This window comes from Panicum hallii, chromosome 9 (genome assembly GCF_002211085.1).
Source record: "Panicum hallii strain FIL2 chromosome 9, PHallii_v3.1, whole genome shotgun sequence".
NCBI lineage: Eukaryota > Viridiplantae > Streptophyta > Magnoliopsida > Poales > Poaceae > Panicum > Panicum hallii.
In genome coordinates, this window is record NC_038050.1 from 35,538,439 (window position 1) to 35,561,484 (window position 23,046).

The following is a 23,046-nucleotide window of genomic DNA, read 5'->3' on the forward strand; positions in this document are numbered from 1 at the left end:
TACAAACGTGCCGCGTGCGAGTTTCAGCTCGGTCACCACTACTATCTCGTCGTGTGTCGCGTTTCATTGAGAAAATAGATCAGAAGCTTTTCTTTGAGGAACCCTAGGCCAACCACCTCGTTTCTCTCTCTTTCTATCTCGGAGTTTGATTGTTCGTTGACGCTAGCGAACTGCCAGTTCTGATAACCAGAATCGCCGCTGCAAGGTCCTGAACTGATCCGCCAATGACCCCGCCTGATCTCTCTCTCTTTTATATTTCACGTTCTCAAATAGCCCGTTCGTGTCCAACCAGCACAGTCAGCTCATTTTCATGTTTTGGCCCATAACCGAACTCGCTCGCCACTCAAGTCTCGACACGAGGTCATTTCCTCCTTTCTTTACCTCTTCCTTCCTCTCTTTGCTCGCTAACTTGTGGGGCCCGTAGGTCAGCCCAATCTTGTTTCTCCAGTGAGCAATCTGGACTCAAGGACAAGTCCCAGCCCGATGCGCCACCACGTCCATGTCCTTGTTCGAGTCTGAGCCTAGCACGAGATCTCCAGGACTATTTAAACGCGTCCTGCACCTCCTGTTCCCCTAGCCTCTGCATCGCGTCCCTGCAGCACCGCACGTCGCCAGCCCGAGCCTCCTCCCCCCCCCATCGTGCGCAGCCCTGCACCGCTGCTCTCCGCTGTTCTGTGCAGCGCCATCAACCAGGAACACGGCAGGCGCCCGAGCCCCTGCACGCCCGAGACCCTGCATCCCGTGCACCCGGACCGGCCCCTGTGCGCCGCCGCCAGCTGCACTGTCCCTGTGCAGCCCGCACTGCATCCTAAGCCTGCACCCCTGCCCTGCACACGAGAGCGTCGCCGTCTTGCCCTGCCCTTGCAGCCGCGCCTTCCTCCTGCTACCGTCGCCCTCCCACACACTCCACCCCCCCCCCACGTGCCCCTATGCTCGTGCGCCGCCACCAGCTTCCCCTGCAACACCGCCGCCACCTAGGACAGGACGACCAGAGCCACCGCTGCCGTGCTCCACCAGGAGCGCTGTCGCGCCCTTCCCCTGCCCGTGCGCACCACCAGAGCACCGCCGCCAGCCCGTCCTTCTGCTGCCGTGCGTCGCCCCCCTGCAACCGTGCCACACCCTCCCCTTGCAGACCGCCCCTGATGCCCAGCACCACCATCATGCATCAGGGGTGCCGCCACCCAGGAACAGACCCGCCGCCGCCTCTTCTCTGGCAAAATTCGACCACCACGATGCATCCCCGCGGTAAGTAAGGTATGGAATCGAATCCCCTCGTCGTCCTCTTTCTTTTGCCCTACTCCCCGCGCTCTCCCATGCCCGGAATCATCGGGAATTCGACAAACAGTGGCCGCCGGCCACCATGAGGGCTGTCTCAAGCTTTTTGCAATTTAGCCCCCTGAAAATCTTGTAATTCCTGCAATTTTTCATGTGTCTTGCAAAATTTGCAAAAACCCCAAGGATCTATTACATCTTTTCAATCGAGTCCCACTGTGGAATTTTTCAGATCTAACCCTAAACTTTTCCTAATTTGCAAGCACTATTTTCTGTGTCTTACAATTCTTTGTTGCTAGCCCCTGAAGTCTATAGTTAATTACGTATAGGTCCCTCCAACTTTATTTCATGCGTAGTTTCCATGTTTTAGATCCGTTTCGATCCGTTCTTTTTGCGTTAGTCTTCTAAAACCCTAAGCTATCATTTAGTAGTGCTGTTGTACCATAATTCCTATTTTTAAAATTAAATATAGATTTAATTTGATTAATATCCTCTCATCGCGTTTTTCAATTAAAATCCAATTAAGTCTTTACTCCGGTTTTCTTAATTAATAATTAATACCAGCTCAAATGTGTTTGTAATTTAATTTTTTTAGTTCAACACGAACCATAAAGCTCGATATTTAGATGCTCTCACAATTTCTTTTCTAATTAATTGTTTAATTAGGATAATTTGTACATAGACAATTATATATAAAATTTGACTAAGTTGTACCTCTTCTTTATACATGCAAATATAATATGAGCTAATAATAATAATCTAGATATTTCTTTCAAAATATCTTTTATATTAGTTTTCTAAATTAAAATAAATGAAAGCCTATAGTTCTTTTATTTCTTTTATAATATAAATCTTCCGATAGCTGTTTCTTTTCAACCCTAGCTCCATTTTCCGCGTTTCTTTCGTTCTTGTGACCGTAGCAATAAGCCCTATCCTTTTGTATGCTCTTTTAAAGCTTTCCTATTATTTGTTGTATCTATTCTTAGTCATTCTTGTTTGTTTGTTTGCTCGTATGCTTGGGTCCGATGCTTGTGTGACGTTAGAAGGAGCGCGATCGAAGAGTTTTGAAGATTAAGAGTTTCAAGAACAAGAGATGAAGACTCTAAGCAGCTATTCTCTAAAAGGAAGGCAAGTGTTTCCTTGATCATTCTTTTATCCCAATAATCATAATACATATAACTTTTTCTATATGCATGCATGTGTCCTAATTTTGATGGATCCTAATTAAGGATATGCCTAGCCTTTATGATCATTTCTTGTTAACCTAGATTTTACCTTTATGTTGGGTAACTATTGCTTAGTTGCTATAACTCGTTCCGGTTTGGGAATAATATATAACCATGATGACAATAATGATGATGCTACACCTGTTTTATCCATGTTCATGCTCTTTATGTTGTTAATCACAAGATCATATGTTTAATCGGAATATGGAGAACCACCTAGGAAAACAGCGCAACCACAATACTATATGGCCCTGGTCTTGGCTAATTAATTAGAAACTCTAGCTTGTGTTGATCTTACCAAAAGGGCAAGAGGGGAGTGCGTTGATGGGGTACAGCCCAGTCCTCTTGAGGCGTATATATGTTCCTGGTTAAGGCGTCTACCTCATTAGGGAGGGTTATGACCACTGCGGCCTGAAACCTTAGCGAATTGTCATAAGTTAGGGAATCTTTGTAAAGGCCTCATAGTGAATCCCTTGCCACTCACCTCGGAAGTGTTTAAGAGGCTAGCTACCTCGGGCAAATTGGGAGACACGAATTGTGGATAAAGTGTACAATCTCTGTAGAGTGAAAACTGATATATCAGCCGTGCTCACGGTTAAGAGCCGCTTGGACCCTCACATGATTAATGAACTTGAAGATGAATTAAACCGTGGACCAAGTTTATGGTTGTGGTTATGTTCTGCTATATTCTTCTATTTCTTTTAATGTGGATTTTGGGTATGAACATATATCTTAGTAATCAGGTGCTAATAAAACTTGACAAACTAAAATTGCTTATCGCAGTAAGCCAGTCAGTCTTTCCTTGATTTTGGCCTTCATGTCATATAATTCCCAACACTTACTGAGTACCAACCATAAGTGTACTCACGCTTGTTATAATTGCTGCTCAGAGGAGAAAGTGATGTGAAGTCTTTTGAAGATGATGCTGAGTTCTAGGCCTACGCACCCCCGGTCGGTTGCTTGTGAAGTTTGGAGTCTTCCTTTTCAGGATAACCTGTATAACTCTGATAATCTTTATAGTCCTTTAATTCTCTTTTCGTGATACTGTTGCTGATTATTCACTGATGAAGTTACTATATGTATGGAAATTGATCCTTGTATACATATAGTTTTGTCCTTAAAAACCGGGTGTGACAGGCGAGGCAGGCACACAAGATAGCAGGCCCCACCATGAGACCCGACGGTAACGGAAGCGGGGGCGCCCGACCTCCCAACCATCACGGGGGAGGTTGGCCTTGCTGACCAAACGAGATGCCCGCCCCCGGCGCATCAGGAGAGGCGTGCCGCAAGTACGACGGCACTATCCCCTACCACAGGGATGGTGAACAGGATCAAGGATGTGTCAGGCGGCATCGTGGACTGGGCGGACGGGACTTGGCTTCAGGAAGCGGCAGGTCACGTTCGATCGAGCCCCCGGGCAGAACACGTGTAGGATAGCCGACCTCTCCTCCGACACACCAATCCCCGGGAGCGAGGCACCCCTTCTCTCGCATTGTAGCCAAACCCACCGGACATATAAGGCAGAGCTAGGCCTTCTCTCTAGCTATCCAAAAAAACACACACAACGCTTGCAAACACCCCATTGTAAGCACCCAGCATTCGAACATGAGGAACATGAAGAACACCACCCCACTAGACGTAGAGCATTTGCCCAAACCAATCTAAATCCTTGCCTTCGATTGTTAGCCATCACCCAATATATTGTAATTAGATTAGATTGGTTCTAATCTTCTAACTAGATGTTTTGGACCCTCCATGTTGTGTAGATCTAGTTTTATATGAATTTCAATAGTATTCAACTAGCAGTTTGATATTTGAAAAAAAAATCCTGCTCGACACCCGATCCACATCGCATTGGTGGCGGCACGCTCAAGGCGTGGCACCCACGACAGAGGCACCCGCAATGCTTGCCTGGCCACTAGGCCGGCCAGCCACCCGCCTGCAGCGTAGCATGACCGCTGCTCGGCCACCCACCTAAAGTGTTCTTGGCCCCACTCGACGACCGCTCGTATCGCCGCCCTTGTTCCTCCCGCCGCATCGCTCTCAACACCCCCCGCACATCACCTGAAGCGCCTCCTGCCATGCCGCCCGAAGTGCTTCCTACCACGGCTCCCGCAGTGCCACCCACGCCCGCTTGAAGCGGCTGGCCCCTCGACGAGTGGGCGCCCGCCAACGAAGCGGTGCCACTTGAAGCGGGGCACGTGCTCGAGGAGGCGGCTGGGAGGAGGCAGCGGCCAGGGGGAGGAAGTAGGTGGGGACGAGACTATTAGGGTTTGAGATCGGGCTGAGTAGGCCGGCTCAAAAAGGCCCAGCATCCTGAGATTTTTGTAAAAAAAAACCTGAGTAAAAAAATCAGAAAAATATGTAAAACTTGCGGTTTGGATCTTGTTTTTAGTTTGTTTTGAGAATTTCTAGCACAAAACACATCGAACTAATCGATTTTATGATTGTTGAAGTAAATTTTTATCTTTTAACAGTATAACGCCTCTGTAAATTATTTTTTACTATTTTATGATATAATTCTTATAATTAATCATAAAACACTATAAATGATATCTTTACTCATAACAACATGATTTTACGGATACGAGCTCTCGTTTGGAACCCCTTTGAGCTTGAAATATTTTTCTAGCATATTTAATGGTTGGTGATTCTGAAAATTATAAAATATGAACCATTAATTCCTGAAAAATGCTAGAAAATCATACTAAGTTTATTTAAGCTTTCCGTCCACTTTACTTTTGTTATACTACTTGTTTACCAGCAGTAATACTTGCACACCATTTTCATCATGTAGAAATTAATGTTTGATCCTGTGAAGAAAGAGGTCGTCGAGTTGGCCCGAATGGTTGCAACTTTCTCTCTTGTCCTTAGATGCTGAGATTGTCTTGGATGGGAAAAATCTCGTGCATGCGATTAAACCCACCAATGAGAAAGCTGCAATAAGTGCTGAAAGAGTGCAAGCTCTACACTTTCTTAGATATCAAATAAGCTCATCACTGAAGAATGAGTATATGACTGAACGTGACCCCAAAGTCTTATGGAAAGCATCGCATGAACACTTTGAAAATATGGAGACTGTACTTCTCCCTTGTGTCTAACGGGATTGGTAGAATCTTTGTTATCAAGACTACAAGACAGTGGAGGAATACAATGCCAAACTTTATGGGATTGCCACACACATGAAGTTGTGTGGCATTGCACTAAAAGAATCACATCTCATAGATCAATGAAGACCGTGCCAACATTCCATCCCAAAGCATCATTCTTGAGCTGCTAGTACAAGAAAGAAAATTACAAGTATATTGGCCTTAGTAATGCTTTACAGCAAGATCAAGGTGAAGATGAAGAGTTGATGCAGAATTACCTAACTCATCCGACTAGCAGCTTGAGTAAGCCTGATGCAAATATTGTTTCTTCATCTCATGGAAGCATGAAGATAAAGGGAAGGCACCGCAGAAGGCACCTAGTAAAGGAAAGAACCAGAAGTCTAAACTTCAAGAAGAAGGGATAGTGAAAATCAAAGAGGATTCCACCAGGGGGAGAATATGGTTACAGGACCAGAAAATGCTACAGGTGTGGAATGAAAGGCCATTGGTCTAGAATTTGTAGCACTCTTAAGCATATAGTGAAGCTTTACCAAGAACTCAATGGTCAGCTAAAGTAATGGAAGAATGAGCATGGAGCTCACTTTATTTCAAGCTAGAGAATCTTCCAAGTCAAAAAAAATGGAGACTCATCCTTCTAAACCTGAAGAAAAGAAGAATGAAGCTCCTATCACTATAGAAGAGAAGACTAAAGGTCCTGCCACAGAAGAAGAAGCTGAAGACATGTTGGTAGACATCAAACCAACTGACACTATGGCTGATATTCTGAAGAATTTAAAGAAAGCAATCCAAGAAGATGATGATCTTCTAGGAGAAGAACTTGAAGATATGCATGGGGACTCCGTCTAAGTCTTCCAAATTGTACCTAACTATCTAGTAGTATAGTGGTACGGTGGTAGTATTATAATAAGTATTAGTATTTTAATCCTTGCAGGAATTCTATGGTTTGGAGTCAGCTCATAGAACTTATATAATAAGTGTGTTGAAGATGTTGCTTAAACAAATCTTAGTACGTATTATATTCTTTTTGTTGAAAGTTCTAGTTTAAAGCATTCCCATTTAGTGCATCATCTGAATAAATTATATTGCCTTATTATAGAAGGTGCACAACTGATACAATCCTTAGGGATACAAGATATTTTCAGACTCTTAGAAAGAATGGTGAAAACATTACTATTATCACTGGAAGTGGTATGCATATAGTCGGCATAGGAAGATCCACTATAATTCTCCCTAATGGATCGGAAGTAGTAATTCAAGAAGCATTATTTTATCTAGATCAATCGGAACATTGCTTTGATTTAAGGATTTACATACTAATGATGTAGAAACAAATGATGACAATGGTGAAGAATGCCTAATCATGACTAAGAAAATAGGAGACAACAAGAAGATTTCCGAAACTTGTCGGTATTTCGTACACCGGCTAGTAAAATGCGCCGCGCTTCTCCGTAGTTCGATGGCTAACACTCGAAGATAAGGATTTATATTGGTTTAGGCAACTACCCTACATCCAGCGCGGGTGGTATGTTCATGTTCCTTACATTCGAATGTTGGATGCTTACAACGGGGTGCTTGCAAGCGTGCGAGTGTAGGTGTGTGCGTATATGAGAGTCGAGAGAGAGGGAGAAGGAGGCCCAGCTTCACTTCTTAAAATTCAGTGGGCTAGGCTACAACGATAGAAAGGGGTGTCTCATCCCTAGAGTTGACATCCTGGAGGCAAGGTTGGGGAAGCTAGCTACACGTGTCCTACCCTAAGCCTTCTCGCTAGGGTCTTCGGGGTTGTTGCGTTCCATCTCGTCATGACGATGGGTGCCTATCGACGGATCAGCCGCAGTACTCGGTGTGGCCTCAATCATGTCCGCCATCCCAAGAGCATGGCGTGCGTGTAGCTGTCATGCGGGCAGCCACGGTCAACAGGTTCCCCCTATATCCTCATGGGTCAGGTCGGGAGCCGTTGGCTGGTCGGGAGCTCGGCTCAGCCTCCCTGGTCAGTGTGGACCCACCTAGCGTAGCGCGCTCCGTCTTAGGCCTGAGGGCGGAGTGCGGCCTGGTACGACTCGTCCCGTCAACTTGATGGGGCCGGGGCTGACAGTGCGGGCACAGTCAGAGAGGGTCATGATGACCTGACCGACCGTGGAGTCATGCGTCGGCCCCTTGGTCCGTAGTCTGCGCCCCTGTCCCCAGCTGTCAGGCTGGGCGCATGGGCTAGCATGCGGGTTGCATCACTTTGAGGTGTATTTAGTGCTCCCCGTCCCGCCCTTCTATGGTGGACTAGGCGTGTGCCACGTGTCTCTTCCTCCCGACCTGAGTTGGGAGGTCGGGATCGGGGCTCCAGCGTGGGCCCGAGTGGTCAGTCTGGCTCGGGTCGCCCTGCTCGCCGGGCCTCTAATCTTGCTAGGCCGCGAGGCCTGCTTGGGCCGTGCGTCAAAGGTCTTCCTCGTGGGTACCCCTAGTACGTACCCCCATCAGTAGCCCCCAAGCACCTGAAGGAGTCAAGGACTCCTTTTGGGGTTGTCGACATGGATTAGCTAGGTTTTGTCGGTTTCGCCGGCTCCGGGAGCCGCTGCTCTACGTGTGGTTCATCCGCCTTATCCACTATGTAGCCTTCAGCCTCTCGAGGAGTAAGAGACTCGTTCAGAGGGTTAGGGTTTAGGGACTCGTGCTTGGTCTCTCGGCTACCGGTCTTTTGGTGCCTAGATCGGCGTGCCTACCGTGAGTTCGCGTTGCTACTGCTGCGGCCAAAGGTCACAACACCAGTTGTTCAGCATCTCTGTGGATCCATTGTCCTGCCCTGGGATCCTATGGTCACCTCTTGCCCTGCACTCGAGAGCCAGCTGTGGCAGGGCCGCATCTTATCGATGTGGATCTGGCGGGAGCCCAGCCGCAGGGGTTCCTAGAGCACCCTTTGTGAAGCGTCCCCCCATCAGGGAAGACTTAAAAGTGTGAATTTATCAGTCCCAGGAGGCTGATAATACTTTTATTACAACAGGTGGTACATCACCGTACAACTCTTCGCGGTAATGGGCAGTGAAACACCACTATCGCGAGGATTACAACTAAAACCCACACCACTACACTAGTTACGAAAAGAGGATCATCAGAGTCTTGCGCCATGCGGAATCCAACGGTGGCCTCAACCACAGGCAAAACTGGGTGCAGGACGAAACCCTACTCGTTGTCTTCGGGGACGTAGTCTGGGTCTTCCACTGTAAAAGTAAGAATGGGGTGAGTACAAACGTACTCAGCAAGTCCAATCACACCCACGGAGGGGGGTATAACAGAAATTAATGCAAAGGACAATCCAAGGGTACGGTTAGGGTTTGTTTACGGAAATCTCGGTTATATGCAAAGGTTCGTTCATAAATACTTTCAGAACTAGTTCTCAAACACCACGTAGTGTTGATCCACACAGGATCCAAGTTTTAAACTGCTACCGGACTCCCCGTCCGCCGTAGCACACAGCACAACTGCCGGACACTTTCCAAACAACTCACACCAGCCCAATCATTCCCAAGAGAAACACTAGTTATGTGACCACACCATAACTTGCCCAATACCGTGGGCACGGCTATTCGAATAGATTTTCAACTCTGCAGAGGTGTGCAACTTTACCCACAGGTGGGGTACCACAGCACGAACACCTTAGTGCCGGTGCAAATCCCATCGAAGCCCTTACCCACCTTAGCTAGACCTGACTAGCCACCACGGGATTTATCAAGGGGTCATTCGACCTACCACCGAGGTTTAACCGGGGCATAAGTCACACAGAGCTTATCCCGTCTCCTTGATCACCCGTTGCTCCCAGCTCTCCTGATGGCTATCAGACTAACTAGTGGGGTTAGGCCAAGCCGTTGCCCATACAACGGTCAAGTGGTTTGCACGACAGGAAGCTAGGTGAGACGACACATCAACTCGGTCCTTAGGGGTGACAAGATGGATATCTCCCCTCCACGCTCAACCACACAGGTACGAGCACACCAACGGCAATTCACACAGAAATGCCATCCATCCCGTCCGACTCGTTTCTCAAATCCACATTTTACCCTTTCCCACACACACGCATTTTCTTCATAAAATCAGGTGGTCAAGGTATGGTTGTCACAACAAGGGTGGCTATCCTACCATGGTTACGGCACGCAAAACCATGCAATTTTATAAAACAGGCCATCGGGTTGTGTTTATAAAAACTAGGACAAAAACATGCATCAAAGGGCGGAATTGAACTTGCCATCGTCAAGTCCTTGCGGGAGGTCCTGATCGAAGCACTGTCCCTCGGGTTCGGGGTCGCAGTACTGGTCCTCGGTTGTTTGGTTGCAGTCGGGAACTTCTTCGTTCACTCCGTGTCCTACGACGCAAACAAACAGACATACAATCAAGCACAAGAACTGAAAGCTTTTATCGTTGAGCTCGAATCGGAAATAATTTAGTTACGGAGGTAGGGTTAATATTTTCGGGTGGTTTCTGTATAGCGTGCTTAGAACTATGCTAGAAAGGGCGTGGTAAAATTTCAGGTCGATCGGAGGTCGTTTCGTACATAAAATGACGAGGTAAAGGGAGATCTAGGGGTCAAACAGGGAATCCAGGGCTTATTTGCAAGTTTCTCTAAAAAGGGAAGGGCTTATTTGTAAATTACAGAAGTGCTAGGGTGTAGTAGAAAGTGTGGGGGGCCTATTTGGAAATAAGTTTGCATTGTGGGGGGGGAACTTAGTTTGAAAGAAAATAGTAAACAGGGGCTTTCTTGCAAAAAGGCCAATAGAGTGGGGGGCTATTTAACAGTTAGGGAAGAAGGGAGGGGGCTAAGGGCAAAATAGCCCTTTCTTCTTCCTCTAGCCGTGGAAAACAGGGGAGGGGGAGAGGAGCTCGGCGCCGGCCCAATCCGGCGGCCCGGGGCTCGATTGCGGCTAGGGTTTGGGGGAAAAGGGAGAGGAGGAGGGGGGGATTCGATCCCCGCCCTCACCTTGGGCCGGGGTGGCGCGAGGGGGCGTGCCCACGGCGGGCGGTGGGCGGCGGCCGAACTGCGGGCGGCGGCGGCGCTGGGAGCGTGGGGAGGCGGCGGCAGTGGCGGTGGAGGCCGTGGGGGAAAGAGAGGCGGGGTGGGGGCCTATTTATAGGCGGGGTGCCGCGGTGGGGAGGCCGGGGTAGGTGGGGGCCGGCGAGCGGCGCGGAGCGCCATTAATGGCGCTCGGCCTTGTCGTCGTGCGGTGCGCGGGCAGCGAGGCCGGGGCGAAGGGACGGCGCGGCGGGCTGTGCGGCACAGGAAGGGCGCGGGCGGCGAGGCGGGACGCGGCAGCGGCGGGCGGCGCGGCGGCCGTGCGGGCGGCGCGTGCGCGAGCGCGTCGCGGCTCGGCCCTGCGCGTGCGCGTGAAGCGCGTGCGCGCGAGGGTCGGCGGCGCGCGCGCGTACGGCGGCGTGCGCGCGAGGGCGGGGTGGCGTGCGCGCAAGGGCAGGGGCGCCAGAGGCCGGAGCGGTGTGCGGGGTGGCGCTCGGGAGCAGAGGAGCAGGGAGGAAGAAACAGGAAGGAGAAAGGAAAAAGGGAGGGAAGAAAAAGGAAAAAAAAAGGGAAAAGGAAAATGGGAAAAAGGAAAAAGGGAAAAGAGAGGAAAGGGAAAAAGGGGAAAGAAATAATGAAAAAAAAGGAAGAAGTGACGCGCGCCGGCGGGATTCGTGGCGGCGACCGCGCGGCGAATTTCACGGCGGTGACCGCGGCTGGTCGGTCACGCGCGCGCGGCGTCCGCGCGCTGCACGAGGGGGAAAAGATGGCGTGACTGCGATCGGATTCGGGTGCCGGGAAATTTAGGGTTTCGGTGGAACGGTTCTCGAAAACGAAAATCTTAGCGCGTGATTTCTGGGTAAAATTTTCAGGATGTTACAAACCTACCCCACTTAAAATGAATCTCGTCCCCGAGATTCGGCTAGCTCCTAAACAAATGGGGAAACTCCTTCTTTAGAGCATCTTCGCGTTCCCATGTCGCTTCTTCTACTCCATGTCTACTCCACTGAACCCTGCATATCCGTACTTCGGAGTTTCTTGTCCTCCTAGTGACGGTGTCCAGAATTTTGACCGGTATTTCCTGGTATCGCAGATCCGGCTGTAGATCTATTGTTTCCACAGGCACATGTTCTCCCTCGGGTACTCTTAAACATCTCCTTAATTGCGAGACATGAAATACTGGGTGTATATCTGACATTTCTTCCGGTAACTCCAGTTGGTATGCCACTGCTCCGACCTTCTTCAGAACTCGGTACGGTCCAATGTATCGAGGGGCCAATTTTCCTTGCACTTGAAACCTTCGCGTTCCTCGAATGGGTGAGACCTTGAGATAAACAAAATCTCCCGGATTGAAACTTATTTCCCGCCTCTTCTTGTCTGCGTAGCTCTTCTGTCGGGATTGAGCCGCTTTCAGCTTTTCGCGGACCTCCGCTACTTTTTCTTCTGCTTCCTTTATAAGCGCAGGTCCAACTAGGGCACGTTCCCCAACTTCCGACCACATCAGAGGAGTTTTGCACTTTCTTCCGTAGAGAGTTTCGAATGGCGACATGCCCAGGCTGGCTTGGTAGCTATTGTTGTACGAGAACTCTGCATAAGGCAGACTCTGCTCCCAGTCCTTTCCGTAGGTTAGGACACATGCTCTCAGCATATCCTCCATAATCTGATTTACCCTTTCGGTTTGACCATCCGTCTGTGGGTGATATGCAGAGCTAAAATCCAACTTGGTGCCCATGGCTTGATGCAAGCTTTTCCAGAACCTAGAGGTGAATTGGGTCCCTCTATCCGAGACAATTCGGCTAGGCACTCCGTGCAACTTTACTATGTTTTCAATATAAAGCTTTGCCAGCTTTTCTCCACCATAATTAGTTCGTACGGGTATGAAATGTGCCGATTTAGTGAGTCGGTCCACTATTACCCATATGGAATCGTGTCCCTTCTGTGTTCGGGGTAGACCCACTACAAAGTCCATTCCTACCTCATCCCATTTCCAGACCGGAATGGGCAAGGGTTGCAATAACCCGGCTGGTTTTTGATGTTCGGCCTTGATCCTCTGACAAGTATCACAGTGGGCCACAAATCGTGCGATGTCCGCCTTCATTCCATTCCACCAATATTTTCGCCTTATGTCCATATACATTTTGGTGGATCCTGGGTGGATGGAGTAGGCCGAGTTATGGGCTTCGTCCATGATCAATTGCCGGAAATCTCCATTCTGGGGTACACAAATCCTATCCTCGTACCATAATGTTCCCTTATCGTCCACTCTGAAACCCGGTGCTTTGTTTTCTCCAGTTTGTTTGCAAATCCTTACTAACTCTTGATCCGATCCTTGAGCCTCTCTGATTCTATCCTCTAGCGTTGATCGGACGTTCAGCACCTTGCTGGAACCTCGAGGAACAACGTGCACGTTCAATCGTGCCATTTCCTCGCGTAGGTGGTCATCCTTGGGTCCATATGTTTTTTGGCTTAAGGCATCGGCTACCACGTTCGCCTTTCCGGGGTGATACTGAATTTCCAAATTATAGTCCTTGACCAACTCCAACCATCTTCTCTGCCTTAAATTTAAATCCGGCTGGGTAAAGATATACTTCAGACTCTTGTGGTCGGTGTAAACCTCACACTTATTTCCGATCAGGTAATGTCTCCAGATCTTAAGGGCATGCACTACGGCTGCTAATTCCAAATCATGGGTCGGATAATTCTGCTCATGAGTCTTGAGTTGGCGGGAGGCATATGCAACGACTTTCCCGTTTTGCATCAGTACGCACCCTAATCCTTGTCGGGATGCGTCACAATAAATGACAAAGTCCCGATGGATGTCCGGTAGAGTCAGCACTGGGGCGGTTGTCAACCTTCGTTTCAACTCTTGAAAACTTCTTTCACAACTTTCCGTCCAGGCGAACTTCTTCTCCTTCTTAAGAAGTTCCGTCATGGGTCGGGCTATCTTGGAGAATCCCTCGATAAATCTCCGATAGTACCCGGCTAACCCAAGGAAGCTCCTGATTTCACTAATGTTAGTTGGTCGCTGCCAGTTAGAGACTGCTTCGACCTTCTCTGGGTCCACAGCTACGCCTTCCGCGGTCAGGATGTGACCAAGGAAAGCTACTCTTTCCAGCCAGAATTCGCACTTGCTAAACTTGGCATATAGTCTATATACTCTCAGCTTTTCCATTACTACCCGCAGGTGTTGCTCGTGCTCCTGAATACTCTTGGAGTAAATAAGTATGTCGTCGATAAAGACTACGACAAACTTATCCAACTCGTCCATAAACACTTTGTTCATGAGGTTCATAAAATAGGCAGGGGCATTGGTTAGTCCGAAGGACATTACGGTGAACTCAAACTGCCCGTAGCGGGTGACAAAAGCTGTCTTAGGGATGTCACTTTCCTTAATCTTGAGCTGAAAATATCCTGACCTTAGATCGATCTTGGAAAAGTACTTGGCTCCTTTTAGCTGATCGAAAAGGTCATCAATCCTGGGGAGGGGGTACTTATTCTTAATGGTAACCTCGTTCAGTGCTCGGTAGTCTACACACAACCTCATACTCCCATCTTTCTTCTTGACAAATAGCACTGGGGCTCCCCATGGCGACGAGCTTGGTCTGATGAAGCCAATTCGCTGCAGTTCTTCTAGTTGTTTCTTTAATTCTGTTAGCTCAGAAGCCGCCATCCTATAGGGTCTCTTGGCTATCGGAGAGGTTCCGGGGATAAGGTCTATGACGAATTCTATATCCCTGTCTGGTGGCATACCGGGAAGTTCTTCGGGAAAAACATCTGGGTATTTATTTACTATCGGGACTCCTTCTAAGGGCTTGGCTTCCATGCTAAATACCATTGGGTCAAACTTACTATCCCGGGTACGGCAGATCACTTGTACTCCTTCGTGGTTTGTTAGGTGTACCACTTTGTCAGTACAGCCTATGAGACCATTGTGTCGGCTTAACCAGTCCATTCCAAGGATCACGTCTATTCCCCCAGACTTAAGTACTACCAAATCTGCTAGAAAGTCTACCCCACTTAAATTGATCCTTACCCGTGGACAACCTAATTGACAATTGATATCGCCTCCAGGCGTCCGGGTTAATAGGGGTGTTTTTAGTAGTACTGTAGGTATTTTGTGTTTCTCCACATAGCTCGAGGATATAAACGAGTGCGATGCTCCAGAATCGAATAGTACTGTTGCCAGAGCTGAGTTGACTAGGTACTCACCGAGCACTACGCCTTGAGCTTCTTGAGCCTCCTGCGCATCGATGTGATTGACGCGGGCTCGTCCAAACGACTGCTGGGGCTGCTTCGTCTGCTGACTGTTGTCATTGTTGCGGACGGGCACACGGTTGGCACCAGTTAGGGCTGGTCTGGGTCCATTCACTGTGTTGGAGAAGGCTGATGTGGCCGGCTTGTTCTTGGCATAAGGGCAATTGGCAATGTAATGCCCTATTTCACGGCAGTTGAAACAGGCCCTAACATTGTTGTTGTCGGAGGCGGCCAGGCTTGCGTTGCCCTGCGGGGCCCTCATGGTATTCTGACTCTTGGGCTGTGCTTCAGAGGCTCGTGTTCCTGTCACTTGGGACTGAGTCCTATACTGCATTGGGGCCTGGGATCTTGGTGCAGTGTAGTTGGAGTTCCTCGGCTTTTGGAAACGGTCTTGTTGGCGGGCCTTACTTTCCAGGAATTTGCGTTTATTGTCCTTTTTCTCTTCGGCTTTGGCCCTTTCTGTGAGGATAGCCTTGTTCATCAAGGTGTTGAAGTCCGGATAAATGTGGGGAGTAAGCAAGGTCCGGAGTTCTGGGCTTAACCCTTTCTTGAACATGTCTTGCTTCTTGTCGTCGTCGTTCACTTCTTCCGGCGCATATCAGGCCAATTCTATAAACCGGTGGGTGTATTCTACCACCGTCATGCTCCCTTGTTGTAGTGCGCGGAATTCATCCGCCTTGCGCTTCATGGTGGCCGAAGGAATGTGGTAGCGGCGGAACTCCCTTACGAATTCTCCCCAGGTGATGGTAGAGGCATCTTCGGCTGCGGCACAATAGTTTTCCCACCAGGATAATGCTGTTCCGGTGAGCTGGTGGGCTGCTAGAAGGACTTTGTCCCGGTCCTGGCATTCGAATGGTTCAAGCTTCCTCTGAATCACTCGCAACCAGTCGTCAGCATCCAACGGGTTGCAGGACCCGGCAAAGGTGGGTGGCTTGGTCCTTAGGAAGGCCGTCAGCTTGTCGTTCATATTCTGCCCTCGTGGCTGCCGGTTAATGAGGGCATTCGCCAGTGTTTCCAGAATGAGGGTCTGGTTATGGATTATCTGCGCCAAGTTTCCGAGAGGTGGGGGTGGTGGTAGTTGCTCTCCTTCTTGACTACCTCCTCGGTTCTAGCTTACTTCTTGTTCTCCTTGGGGGAGATCTTGTTCAACGGGCTGTGCTCCAGCACTAGCGGCTACGGGGTTCCGGCCACGGGAGGCCCTCGCGATGTTCCGGGGGGTCACCTGTTGATTGGGTAAATTGGGGTTACGATTATGTGATGTTTAAGTTGTTTAATTCGTATATATAAGGCAGAATCTACCTTCTGCAGGTACCCATATAAACAAGCAGCACACAACAAACCAGCACACAACATCACAAGCAACAAGCACCAACTATTTTATTATGCAGGGGGTACAACTTAGGGGTACGTCTAGGTCCCGTGTTACTCGGCCAGGGTCTTGCCAAAGGGCACGTCTTAAACAGAAGGGCTGGGAAGGGGCATCACTGGGATGGCGTCGGTCACTCTACTTGCGTGGTGCGTCTTCTTCCGGGGCGGACAGGGTGAGAGGTTCTCGCTCGCCGTCTTCTGGGTCCCCATCGGTCAGGGGTTGCATTGCAGCATCCCCTTCGTCGGCGGCGGCAGAACTTTCAGGGTCCTCGGGTGGAGCTCGTGTGCTCCGAAAGAGTGACCCCCACCCTATGACGGGTGTCCCAAGTAAAACATGGTCTTCCCCTATCGCCGGGACTGGTGTTCCGCTTTGGGTCCAATCTTGCATACGCCGGTCTCGGGCTTGCCTGAGGCTCTCTTGGGCGACTGCTTCGCTACTGACCGCTGCTGCGGCTCTCGCCTCGGCGTGGGCGGCTCGGATCTGCTGTATCCTTACTGCGAGCTCTGCTTGCTCGGCTCGATGGGTTTGCTCCCTTAGGAGGTTGGCTTGCTCATCAAAGAGTTGGTCCAGGGCGGCTAGGTAAGTAGTCACTTGGTACAGGGGGCCTTCTTCATGGCGACGCCGCTCCAGGTTTCTCATGCGTGCTTCCCAGACTGGGGTTCTGATGGCCGGCGGAAAGAACTTCGCTGGTGTAGGGGCGAGGTGTTCTTCAAAAATCCGGCACAAATAACGGAGTGCTTTTCTGATGGCCAAGGGGTAGGTGTCTTGGTGTCTAAACCCTGTGGCGGTCGCCCGCCAGGGCTGGATGTCGGGGTAGCGGTTGCTCCTGGCGATGACCAGGATCACCCTGCAGCGGAGGGTACCATGGTGCTCGTACTCTCGGCTGTAGTACCTTGGGCGCTCCGTAACACCAAGGTCCTCCAGGGTGTCGATCAAGAGGCTGGGGAATCCAGGTGCAGTTTGGCAATCGCCCTGGGTCCATCCTTCCTCAGCCATCTGAAACAGAAACAGGGTAAACAACCTGGTACAGGTGCAAAAGGGAGTAGATGATATTTATTATTACAACAAGGGTGGTACAGTTTTCATGGATACGTGGTCATTAGGGTAGGGTTCTTGCTAGGGGTGCTAATCCTATCATGGGGATCCTTCCTCGGTCCTAATAGTGTGCTTCTTTATTGGAAGGAACCGATCCATCTCGTTTTCGGTCTGAGTACCCTTATCCCAATGGGTTTCCATGGGTTCTTCTTCTTCTTCCTCTATCCATCCACCTATTCCGTTGCGGTTCTCGTATTCTTGCATCTGGGCTTGGAGGGCGGCTAAGGAACATTCGGCGCTTGTGGCTCTTGTCCGTTGTTCCTCCAGCTCCTGGGTTATCTTTTCAATCCCATGGATTAGCTGCTTCAGTTGTGCCGCCTGTTCGCGGTAGAGTGCATCCAAGCCAGTGAGGTAGATGGACAGGTGGGAGACCGTGTCTTCCAGGTCTTCTTCTTCTCATCCAAGTCCTCTCATCCGGGCAATCCAAGTGCGTCCTCTTCCCTCAGCAGGTGGGAAAAATCCCATAGGGTTCCGCTGAAGGTGGTGCCTGTAAAGCACACGCAGCCGTCGTAGGGCTTTACGGGCGGCCTTTCGATAGGTGTCGGGGAAATGGAAGCCAGCGGTGGAGATGAACCAAGGGTCCACATCAGGGTAACGGGTGCTTCTCTCCACAAAAACCATCATGTCGCACCGAAGGGTGCCTCCGGCGATGTACTCACGGTAGGCATACTCCGGTGGTTCCATAACCCCAACGCGTTCCAGGCTGAGCAATAGTAACTTGGGGAGGCCGAGCTCTGCGTGGCAGATTCCGCTAACCCATCCATTGCCAGCCATCTGGAACAAGGCAAAGACCAGTGGTGAGTGTTTGTGCAAAAAATTTCTAAATCAGGACAAGTTCTGGGGCCTGAAAAGGGGTCTCGCTCCTAGGGTCCCGTCCTACGGCCAGCCTACGGCTCTGATACCACCTGAAACGTCCCCCCATCAGGGAAGACTTAAAAGTGTGAATTTATTAGTCCCAGGAGGCTGATAATACTTTTATTACAACAGGTGGTACATCACCGTACAACTCTTCGCGGTAATGGGCAGTGAAACGCCACTATCGCGAGGATTACAACTAAAACCCACACCACTACACTAGTTACGAAAAGAGGATCATCAGAGTCTTGCGCCATGCGGAATCCAACGGTGGCCTCAACCACAGGCAAGACTGGGTGCAGGACGAAACCCTACTCGTTGTCTTCGGGGACGTAGTCTGGGTCTTCCACTGTAAAAGTAAGAATGGGGTGAGTACAAACGTACTCAGCAAGTCCAATCACACCCACGGAGGGGGGGTATAACAGAAATTAATGCAAAGGACAATCCAAGGGTACGGTTAGGGTTTGTTTACGGAAATCTCGGTTATATGCAAAGGTTCGTTCATAAATACTTTCAGAACTAGTTCTCAAACACCACGTAGTGTTGATCCACACAGGATCCAAGTTTTAAACTGCTACCGGACTCCCCGTCCGCCGTAGCACACAGCACAACTGCCGGACACTTTCCAAACAACTCACACCAGCCCAATCATTCCCAAGAGAAACACTAGTTATGTGACCACACCATAACTTGCCCAATACCGTGGGCACGGCTATTCGAATAAATTTTCAACTCTGCAGAGGTGTGCAACTTTACCCACAGGTGGGGTACCACAGCACGAACACCTTAGTGCCGGTGCAGATCCCATCGAAGCCCTTACCCACCTTAGCTAGACCTGACTAGCCACCACGGGATTTATCAAGGGGTCATTCGACCTACCACCGAGGTTTAACCGGGGCATAAGTCACACAGAGCTTATCCCGTCTCCTTGATCACCCGTTGCTCCTAGCTCTCCTGATGGCTATCAGACTAACTAGTGGGGTTAGGCCAAGCCGTTGCCCATACAACGGTCAAGTGGTTTGCACGACAGGAAGCTAGGTGAGACGACACATCAACTCGGTCCTTAGGGGTGACAAGATGGATATCTCCCCTCCACGCTCAACCACACAGGTACGAGCACACCAACGGCAATTCACACAGAAATGCCATCCATCCCGTCCGACTCGTTTCTCAAATCCACATTTTACCCTTTCCCACACACACGCATTTTCTTCATAAAATCAGGTGGTCAAGGTATGGTTGTCACAACAAGGGTGGCTATCCTACCATGGTTACGGCACGCAAAACCATGCAATTTTATAAAACAGGCCATCGGGTTGTGTTTATAAAAACTAGGACAAAAACATGCATCAAAGGGCGGAATTGAACTTGCCATCATCAAGTCCTTGCGGGAGGTCCTGATCGAAGCACTGTCCCTCAGGTTCGGGGTCGCAGTACTGGTCCTCGGTTGTTTGGTTGCAGTCGGGAACTTCTTCGTTCACTCCGTGTCCTACGACGCAAACAAACAGACATACAATCAAGCACAAGAACTGAAAGCTTTTATCGTTGAGCTCGAATCGGAAATAATTTAGTTACGGAGGTAGGGTTAATATTTTCGGGTGGTTTCTGTATAGCGTGCTTAGAACTATGCTAGAAAGGGCGTGGTAAAATTTCAGGTCGATCGGAGGTTGTTTCGTACATAAAATGACGAGGTAAAGGGAGATCTAGGGGTCAAACAGGGAATCCAGGGCTTATTTGCAAGTTTCTCTAAAAAGGGAAGGGCTTATTTGTAAATTACAAAGTGCTAGGGTGTAGTAGAAAGTGTGGGGGGCCTATTTGGAAATAAGTTTGCATTGTGGGGGGGGAACTTAGTTTGAAAGAAAATAGTAAACAGGGGCTTTCTTGCAAAAAGGCCAATAGAGTGGGGGGCTATTTAACAGTTAGGGAAGAAGGGAGGGGGCTAAGGGCAAAATAGCCCTTTCTTCTTCCTCTAGCCGTGGAAAACAGGGGAGGGGGAGAGGAGCTCGGCGCCGGCCCAATCCGGCGGCCCGGGGCTCGATTGCGGCTAGGGTTTGGGGGAAAAGGGAGAGGAGGAGGGGGGGATTCGATCCCCGCCCTCACCTTGGGCCGGGGTGGCGCGAGGGGGCGTGCCCACGGCGGGCGGTGGGCGGCGGCCGAACTGCGGGCGGCGGCGGCGCTGGGAGCGTGGGGAGGCGGCGGCAGTGGCGGTGGAGGCCGTGGGGGAAAGAGAGGCGGGGTGGGGGCCTATTTATAGGCGGGGTGCCGCGGTGGGGAGGCCGGGGTAGGTGGGGGCCGGCGAGCGGCGCGGAGCGCCATTAATGGCGCTCGGCCTTGTCGTCGTGCGGTGCGCGGGCAGCGAGGCCGGGGCGAAGGGACGGCGCGGCGGGCTGTGCGGCACAGGAAGGGCGCGGGCGGCGAGGCGGGACGCGGCAGCGGCGGGCGGCGCGGCGGCCGTGCGGGCGGCGCGTGCGCGAGCGCGTCGCGGCTCGGCCCTGCGCGTGCGCGTGAAGCGCGTGCGCGCGAGGGTCGGCGGCGCGCGCGCGTACGGCGGCGTGCGCGCGAGGGCGGGGTGGCGTGCGCGCAAGGGCAGGGGCGCCAGAGGCCGGAGCGGTGTGCGGGGTGGCGCTCGGGAGCAGAGGAGCAGGGAGGAAGAAACAGGAAGGAGAAAGGAAAAAGGGAGGGAAGAAAAAGGAAAAAAAAAGGGAAAAGGAAAATGGGAAAAAGGAAAAAGGGAAAAGAGAGGAAAGGGAAAAAGGGGAAAGAAATAATGAAAAAAAAGGAAGAAGTGACGCGCGCCGGCGGGATTCGTGGCGGCGACCGCGCGGCGAATTTCACGGCGGTGACCGCGGCTGGTCGGTCACGCGCGCGCGGCGTCCGCGCGCTGCACGAGGGGGAAAAGATGGCGTGACTGCGATCGGATTCGGGTGCCGGGAAATTTAGGGTTTCGGTGGAACGGTTCTCGAAAACGAAAATCTTAGCGCGTGATTTCTGGGTAAAATTTTCAGGATGTTACACTTTGCCTGGTATGCGGTGCCGGTCAGGCAGTGGCAGGTGTGGTTTTTCAATGGGGGGGCGCGCTCTGGCTCGTGTTTTTGAATAGCGGCTCCAGACGAGTGTTTCTTCTACCCAACCTCGTAGAGCAATGTCTTGTGGAGAGTGATGAATTCAGACCTCCCCGGGCTCGGCTCCGGCCGCCTGGAGCTGGGTGTGGTTCCTTTGTCGTCTGCTGCTACAAGATTGGTTGCGAGCGGTTGGGCGTGTCAAGGGGGATATACGGCTCTTGTTCCTTGGTTGCACGGTTCCACCGGCAGTCTGAGACTGCCCAACACCTATGTCACCCAGTGTCAAGAGCTGATCCGTGAGTCCGCCTGAAATCCATCGGAGTGTCACTGCCCTTCGTGGCCTTCCGGCTGGGAGGTACGAGCGAGCCTCGGTGCACACCCTAGGTTTGCATGGCGCGCTGTGACGGATCTCGATGGTGCTGTACGGGTTCGTTGGGTAAGCGACGGATCCGTGCGACGCCATCCTGGGCTTTCCCCTCCCTTGCCTTCTCCGCAGGTGTTGCTGTAGCGGCCTTGCAGCTAGAAGATGGGTTGCGACCAGCGCGTTTGTCGCGTCGTGCCGTAGCCAAAGCGCAATCCCCAAGCAACTTCTACGTTTTTTACCTGTACACGGCCTTCGGCCATTTTGCTCTGTACTCCGTGATAATTTTTTTTTAGAACTCCGTGATATCCCTTTGAATGAATGCATGAACGTTATTGTTTGCACCTTATACCTGGTACTCGACCGTCGCGTCGGCCTCCTGCATTGCGAAAATACAAAGCAACATGTACCCGCTCAGTGGTGTTTACCTGTGACGTCCATTTGGCGCATCGAGATCTGTGTGACACTATCTCTCCTGGTATTTCAGTCGTATTCACTATTTTCCCGCACGCAGGTATTTACTCCCCCGCCGATGTGGACCCCGCCCGCTTCCCTTATCCGCTCCCATCCCTGGTGAGAAGGCTGCGGGCCGTCCCCGCCGCCGGCCACTTGCATCCTCCTCTTCCTCCGCCGCTGGCGGACACTTGCATCCTCCTCCTCTGCCCGCCACTTGCATCTCCGTCCCTGCGGATACGCTGCCGCACGCCAATTACATGCTCCCTTTCCCTCTTTTAGCTCTGGCGAACCACCGCGTCGTCTCCAACTCCGGCGAACTACCGCGGCAGCCGCACCCACCGGCACTCTACGACACGCTCGTATGCCCATGTTGCCCGCCATCCAGTCCTCTCTTCGAACTCCGGCGTCCAGCATTTCCACCGACCGCTGGCGAGTTTCACAAGCTCTCACGTCTGGAGGCGCAGATCAAGATTTCTCTCTCCTCTGTGGCATCCCACACTTATTTGCAGGTCGTGCATACCCTCTGCTTCTTCCCCTTCTGGATTTTCTCCTGCTTGGATCGAAGAAAGGCTTCTAACTTTCTGATTCAGTTGAGAGTTCGTACAGAATGCTATTCTTCGCAGGTTGTGCGTGCCGTCCCCATGCGTGCACTTCAAGATCCGCTTCTCCGTCGACGGCATTGGTTTTACATTTTTGCTTGTTTCCCTTTCCTGGTTATTCAGTTAACGAACTGCTTGAGGCGAAGGTTGGCTGATGGCTACGCTGTGCATCTGGTTCAGCCCGGATGCTAATGTTCAGCATTGTTTCACTGATTATATGAGTTTGACTATCGCACTGTTTGGGACGCTGTCAAAGTTAATTGGGCAACTGCTATAGGATTTTATCAATACATGATGCTAATTTTGTTTTCCATTGGACTACATTGTTACAATGACTTCATTGTCAATAAAATGTGTTACTAGTCATATGCAAAGAAGAGGGAACTGAATTGTACAA

General features: G+C 50.7%; 1 long non-coding RNA gene across 1 annotated transcript; it reads left to right on the top strand.

The window, feature by feature from the left end:
* Nucleotides 1–22,126: 22,126 nt before the first annotated feature.
* On the top strand, nucleotides 22,127–22,960 carry LOC112878324. Its single transcript, XR_003225680.1, has 2 exons — nucleotides 22,127–22,559; nucleotides 22,657–22,960. It is a non-coding gene; the product is annotated as an uncharacterized LOC112878324 (long non-coding RNA).
* The last annotated feature ends 86 nt before the right edge of the window (nucleotides 22,961–23,046 follow it).